The sequence below is a fragment of the Eleutherodactylus coqui genome, chromosome 1, assembly GCF_035609145.1.
Source record: "Eleutherodactylus coqui strain aEleCoq1 chromosome 1, aEleCoq1.hap1, whole genome shotgun sequence".
NCBI classification, from domain to species: domain Eukaryota; kingdom Metazoa; phylum Chordata; class Amphibia; order Anura; family Eleutherodactylidae; genus Eleutherodactylus; species Eleutherodactylus coqui.
Genome location: NC_089837.1, coordinates 29,786,655 through 29,794,578, shown reverse-complemented (window position 1 = coordinate 29,794,578; position 7,924 = coordinate 29,786,655).

The window sequence follows — 7,924 nt, the reverse complement described above, 5'->3', positions numbered from 1 at the left end:
GCAGCTGTGTGTGGGCACCTACAGCCCATAGATACAGAAGATGGAGGAGGCCGAGAGGATGGCCTCTTGTCTGTGAGAACAACCAAAGTGTTTCGGGAGTCATGCAGCGTGCAGTAGCCAATGAGTGTGGACCAGTAGAGAGAGCTTCAGAAGTAAGAGTGTACCCTGGGCCAGGACCTACAGATAACTTAGGCTGTGGTTTCTCCTGCAACCCCGAGAATTCTCTCTGTCGCATCACTGAGCCATTTGCTGCTAAGCTGTAACCTGTTGAATTTAAGTAAAACAACCAGTCGCCCGTCCGTTTCCAGAGGCTGTCTTAAACAGTACCTGTGTGTATGGATTTACACCGTCAACAAGGAATTCCCCCACAGAAGCTGAGCAACAGAGGATTTACTCCAACAGCAGGAGTCCCGGCGGCAGAAGAAATGGAGGCATCACAAGTGACAAAAGAACTGATGTAATCCCCAAGTGAGTCCCCCTGTTTAAGCACACCATCCCTTGGCCCTTGGACATGTCTCCAGTTACCCTCCGGGTGGGAGATGGTAGAGTCACCGTGACTAGCCCCAAAAATCTCCTATGCTGTGGCCTGCTTCTCGGTTGCTGCATAAGTTCTGCTGTTAAATCAGAGAATGGGGTAAGCAAAGTGATGTAGCTGGAAGTATGATAACCAGGATCCCCCTGGCAATGTGTGTTCTCCCTTTAAATCAGTGAGTCCTCATAACCTGTTTCCCCATTACATCCCGCACATAAGGGAACAGTGGCATGAAGGAGATATAGGTATGTGATATTGTGGATGGTAAATTGACCTGAAATGGGTTCAGAGAGCCTGCTCCACCTCCACCCACAACTTAGATGCGGAATAGTGATATAGATCTATAATACAATTACCAATTGTGGCCTTATTATACAACTCCAGGTGGGTTAACCCCGCTTTATTTATGTCTTGTTGAGGTTTTATAGCTGATACGTTGTGAGGAGTTACGCCAGATGACTTTAGTCACCAGTTTCTTAAACTTTGCAAAATAGTACCAAGGTATGTCCCAGGGGACTGTTTGAAAAACGTATAGAATTTTTGGTAGGATATCCATTTTTAACCCCTTAACGACCAGCCCATAGTGTTTTTACGTCCTCCCGAAGTGGGCCTTATTCTCTGAGGACGTAAAAACATGCTTCCTGCAGAGAATAATGCCCCTCGGGCTGTGGACGTGACAGCTCCATGCTGTCGGTGTCCGTAGGTAGCTGACAGCATGGAGCTGTCATCCCGGGCTGTTCGGACACCCCCCCGGCATTGCGATCGGCGCTATGCAATGGATAGCGCCGATCGCAAAAAAAGTAAATAAAAGTACACAAAAGTTAAAGATTCAGCTGCTCTGATGGATCGGATCCATCGGAGCAGCTGAAATTACTCACCCAGGTCCGGCACGCTGCTCCCCGCTCTCCTGCCGCTCCGGGGCCCGAAGAGATTTAAAATCTCCTGGCTCCCGGCTCCTGTAGGTAGCCGGGAGGCAGGAGATGTCAGCGGGGACTGCAGTGAGCGGTCCCCGGTACCGCGATCGCCGTTATCCAATGGTTAGCGGCGATCGCGAAAAAGTTAAAAAAAAGTTTTAAAAAAGTCAGTTTCACCTCCCCTCATGGATCGGATCCATGAGGGGAGGTGAAAATACTCACCCCCAGTCCTCAGCGGTGTCCCGATGTCCCGGGACCCGAATCCCCGTCTGCGCATGCGCGCCCGATGATTGACATCGGGCGCGTGCACAGACGGGCTCCAGCCCCGGGGAATTTAAAATCCCTCTGCTCCTAGCTGCCATGTGTAGCTAGGAGCAGAGAGATTATACCGGGGACATGATCACTGTCATCCAATGGATGACAGTGATCATGTAAAGTGAAAAAAAAGTGTAAAAAAGTAAAAAAAAAAAGTAAAAAAAAGGTTTTAAAAGTTTAAAAAGCGTACGTTTCATCTCCCCTCATGGATCATATCCGTGAGGGAGGATGAAAGTACGTACCTAAGGCCCCCAGATTTATCCGCGGACCTTACCACAGCTTCTGCACCCGCTCCCGTCGCCAAAATGGCGGGCGCATGCGCAAAAGCTGTGGATTGCCAGGATAATTTAAATTCTCCCTGCTCCTGGCTACAAAACATAGCCAAGAGCATGGAGATTTAATGGGGTCCGCGGTGAGCGGTTCCTGGTCACGTGTTCGCCATTATCCAATAATGCCGATCACGTAAAAGTAAAAAAAAAATTTGAAGTTTCATCTCCCCTCACTGATGCGATCGGTGAGAGGAGATGAAACTTTTTACCGGAGGCCTGCGTATTTGAATCCCGACGCGATCTTCCTCCGTGGACCTTCCAGGATTCTGCACATGCGATTGCCGGCAAAAAGCCGGACACATGCGCAGGAGTCAGGGAGCCCAGGAAACTTAAAATCTCCTTGCTCCCAGCGACCAACGGTCACAGAGAGCCTGGAGCAGTGACGGGTGGCCTCGTTGAGCGGTCCCCGGTCACGTGATAAAAAGGTAGCGATCTACCTTAGGCCGGTCTCACATGACCGGATAGGAATTACGGATTCTGCATGCTTCTGATCCACGGTATTACGCAGATCAATCGCATTGTATTACACAATTCTGCTCACATTAGTGGGTCGGAATTGTGTAATCCACTCACAGAAAAGAGAACGCAGCAGGTTCTATTTTACTGCGGATATCGGCAACATAGAGCCCATTGTGCTCCATGGTCGCGGATATACCCGCAGCCCATACGCAACTACATTGTATACGGGCTGCGGGTACCCGCGTCATCGCTAAGCGATGGTGCGGGAAATACAAACAAAGGTGTACTGTGCATGACCGCCTGTGTGAGTAGGCAGTTATGCGCAGTACATTACGCGGCCGTACGCAGGGTCACAGCCGGGCTCACAGATGGGATCCGCTGTGGGCCTCCGCAAGCGGATTCCGCCTGCACCCGCGTGAGCCCGGCGTTATTCAGACCGCTACCTGTGATACGTATTTTACAAGAAGCCCCGGGAACGCTCGCCTTCCTGCAGTTCCAGGAGCACCTTGTTGAGCACCTTCTGTGTGAGACCGCCGCACCTCATCAAGCTTACGGAGACTCACGGAACGCCACTTTTTACACCCCATACCCGCCACTGAGGTCATGAAATACCCCCAAAAAGCATGAGAGGAGGGGGGGGGGATACCCGGTTTTATTGCCCCATGGGCCCATTCCAACCAGCCTCCGTAATTACCCCTGTCTTCGGAAATACCAGACAGTTCACATTTTTACTTTTATCTAAGATTTGTGAACGCCAAAAAGGGCGTGGAGGGGGAGGGGGGGAATTTTTAGGGAGTCAATCTTTATTTTGTACAAATAAGCAATGGGGCCTGGAATTTATTCAGTTGTGCCCTAAAATCCAACAGGTGTTCCGTCCTTTATAGGCCTTGCCATGCGTCCTGTAAGTAGATTAGGGCCACAATGGGTATGTTTCTGAACTCGGGACAAACGGGGGTATCCATTTTGGGGTGAACGTCTTCATTCCTATGTGCACTGTACAAAAAAACTGTTTTTAAATTGAAAAAATTGCCAAAAAAATTGAAAATCGTAACTTTTTCCTTCTGCTTTGCTTAGATTCATTCAAATACTGTGAGGTCAAAATACGCAGTACACCCCTAGATGAATTCGTTAAGGGGTCTAGTTTTCAAAATGGGGTCATTTGAGGGGGTTCTTTATAGTTTTGGCCGCTCAATGGCTCTATAAGTGGGCAATGGGGCCTGAAATTTATTCAGTGGTACCCTGAAATCCAACGGGTATTCCTTTCATTGTAGGCCTAGCCATGGGTCCTGTAAGTCTATTAGGGCCACAATGGGTATGTTTCTGAACACGGGACAAACAGGGGTATCCATTTTGGGGTGAAAGCCTTCATTTATATGTGTGCTGTACAAAAAAAACTGTTTTTAAATTGACACAATAGCCCAAAAAATGAAAATCCTATTTTTTTCCTTTTGCTTTGCTTGAATTTATTCAAAAACTGTGGGGTCAAAATATGCAGTACATCCCTAGATAAATTCGTTAAGGGGTCTAGTTTTCAAAATGGGGTCATTTGTGGGGGTTCTATATGGTTTTGGGCGCTCAAGAACTCTACAAGTGGGCAATGGGGCCTAAAAGGACTTCAAGCAAAATCTATGTTCTGAAAGCCACCGATTACTCCTTTTATTTTGGGCCCCGTTGTGCATGCGGACATAAGATTAGGGCCACAATGGGTATATTTCTGAAAACAGCACAAACAGGGGTATCCATTTTGGGGTGTAAGTCTTCCTTCATATGTGTGCTGTACAAAAAAAGCTGTTTTTAAAATGACAGAATTGCCAAAAAAAACAAAAATCCAAATTTTTTCCTTTTGCTTTGCTTGAATTTATTCAAAAACTGTGGCGTCAAAATACGCAGTACACCCCTAGATAAATTCGTTAAGGAGTCTAGTTTTCAAAATGGGGTCATTTGTGGGGGTTCTCTATGGTTTTGGGCGCTCAAGAACTCTACAAGTGGGCAATGGGGCCTAAAAGGACTTCAAGCAAAATTTGTGTTCCGAAAGCCACCGGTCGCTCCTTTCATTTTGGGCTCCGTTGTGTATCCAGACATAAGATTAGGGCCACAATGGGTATGTCTCTGAACACGGGACAAACAGGGGTATCCATTTTTGGGTGCAAGTCTTCCTTCATATGTGTGCTGTACAAAAAAAGCTGTTTTTAAAATGACAGAATTGCCGAAAAAACGAAAATCACAATTTTTTCCTTTTGCTTGGTTTGAATTCATTCAAAAACTGTGGGGTCAAAATATGCAGTACACCCCTAGATAAATTCCTTAAGGGGTCTAGTTTTCAAAATGGGGTCATTTGTGGGGGTTTTCTATGGTTTTGGGCGCTCAAGAACTCTACATGTGTGCTATGGGGCCTAAAAGGACTTCAAGCAAAATTTCTGTTTTGAAAGACACTGACTACTCCTTTCATTTTGGGCCCCGTTGTGGACTCAGATATAACAATAGGGCCACAATGGGTATATTTCTGAACACGGGAGAAATAGGGGTATCCATTTTGGGGTGTAAATCCTGATTTTCATGTAAACTATAGGAAAAAAATGTCTTTAAAATGACAGATTTGCAAAAATATGAAATTTTACTTTTTCTCCTCTAAATTGAATTAATTCCTGAAAAAAAACTGTGGTGTCAAAATACTCATGACACCCCTCAGTGAATACATTAAGGGGTGTAGTTTTTAAAATGAGGTCATTTGGGGGGGGGGGTATCTATTATTTTGACACTCATGAGCCTTTCTAATCTCGGCTTGGTATAGGAAAACAAAGTGTTCCTCAAAATGCTAAAAAGTAATGTTAAATTTGTACGTCTCCTAAATAGTTAAAAAAAAACGAAAGTTTTTCCAATGTGTGCCCAAAATAAAGTAAATGGGTGGAAATATAAATCTTAGCAAAAATTTCTATATTATGTTTGCACATATTTAAGATATTGCAGTTGGAAATGTGAAAAAAATGACGATTTTTTCAAAATTTTCCCAATTTTGGCGCTTTTAATAAATAAACACAATTTCTATCGGTCTATTTTTTCCGCCTAAATGAAGCACAACATGTGGCGAAAAAACAATGTCAGAATCGCTTGGATATGCAAAACCTTTCTGGTGTTTTTCCATGTTAAAGTGACACATGTCAGATTTGCAAAATTTGGCCTGGTCATTAAGGCGCAAACAGGCTTGGTCACTAAGGGGTTAATACATTAATCCTGACAAACCATGATAGTGGCAGACTTTGCCAGTTTTTCAACTTTGTCTCCAGGAAGGGGATGAAGAGTATATAGTTTAGTTCAAAGATTCCTCTAGGGTCAGACGGGAGCTGAATTCTCAAGATTTTATAGAAGAGTTCTGCCATTTAAAGGGGAAGAGTTCCCTGAGGAATCCCACTTCAACCACTGGAATCAAAATGTTTAAGATTTTCGTAAATTCATTTTAAAGTTGCTTATCCAACTGTATTTAGAAAATTCTTCTAATAGCACAGGGATATCTATTCTCGGGTGTGTAATGTAAAGCATCTGCATATAATGCTAGTTTGTGGATCTGGCCCCAAGTTGAATCCCTCTAATGAAGTGGTTGTTTCTAATGGTGTTCGCTAGTGTCTCCATCACCAATAGGGGGATAGAGAGCAACCCTGTTACCTTTCATTTTTTATTTGGAAGGGGCGAGATAGTTGTCCATTCACTCTCAGCTTCAACGTAGAGCCGTGGTATAAAGACATAATCCATGAAATCAATCTGGGACCCAGGCCTTTTGTTTAGTATCATTTCCATGAATTCCCACCTAACTCTGTCAAATGCCTTATTTTCATTGATAGAGATTAGGCACAGTGGAAGTCCTAATCTTTGAGACCTTGAGATCAGTGGCATTGTCCTAACAGTGTTGTCCTGGGTCTCCCTTCCAGGGACAAACCGACTTGGTTCCTATGGATAACTCCTTCAAACTTTAAGCAGGTCAGCAGCACTCAAATTTTTCAGTTAGCTCAAGAAGCTGAGGTTTTTGAAGTCCTTATCCTACGCCACCAAGAAGCCAGAAGCTGTGACTGCAATACCAGTCCAATAATGAATAAAGAAAGTGGCAGCATGTATGGTGCAGCTTGACAAAGACCAAACTTTGGGTGATAACTACCACATAGTGACGGATCTTTACCTTAGGGATCATCATTACGTGTGCTTATAGAGCCTGTGGCAGGAAGGGGCAGTCTGTGGAGACGCCATTGAATAAACTCAAAAGAATGACAGATAGTGTGACCCCAAAGGTTTTGTAAAATCTGGGGGTAAATCCATCTGTACCCGGACTCTTGCCCACTTTTAATATAAAAAGGACCTGTGTAAGGTCTTCTTCCATAAAATATCTATCAAGGGTCTCTGTTTCTTGTAGTGGAATAGGTATAGGAGAGTTGGTTTCTAGGTAATAAATGAACTTGTTTTGTATATTACTCTCCATTTGGGTAGCGGGGGCCTGTACATTATAAGCTTATTGTAATTAGAACAAAATTCCTTTTGGTTTCCTGGGGAAAGTGTATTACTCTGGCTTTTCCAAAGCCTTTTTTTTAATGGAAAAATTGGGAAAAAAAAGTGTGTAGAATATGTTCTTTTCCAATGATAAATAATAGAGCTATGACATGGTATTCAAACTATATAACAAAAAATGGTTTTGGAAAAATAACGTTTTTCCCTCAATTTTTCAGTTTTTTTTCCAAGTCTTCTCATCTCTGGAAAGAATTTATGAATATTCTGTAGCACACTAGATTTATAATATATATATAATGTATAATGTCCTAACATACAAAAATGTACACTAACCCTAGCTAGATAATAGTGTGATGCCCTAGTGTAACATGTAAATATACTGTAGCACAAGAAACTATTTATAGTGGGAGTGCAGTACACAGAGTGGTCAGCTGAGTGCTAGAGATAGGCATTCTGGACTACAAAGAAAGGGTTAACAATAGAGATGAGCGAGCGTACTCGGAAAAGCACTACTCGCTCGAGTAATTTGCTTTATCCGAGTATCGCTCTGCTCGGGTCTGAAGATTCGGGTGCCGGCACGGAGCGGGGAGCTGCAGGGGAGAGCGGGGAGGAACGGAGGGGAGATCTTTCTCTCCCTCTCTCCCGCCCGCTGCGACTCACCTGTCAGCCGCAGCGGCACCCGAATCTTCAGACCCGAGCACAGCGATACTCGGATAAAGCACATTACTCGAGCGAGTAGTGCTTTTCCGAGTACGCTCGCTCATCTCTAGTTAACAACTATGGGTGAGGCAGGAGAAGATTTTTTAAAAAAGTGTAATTCCTGCAACACTCAGGAGAGAGTACCATCCCAGTGGAGTTAGGAGGGCTGCTAGCCCAAGGTCCAA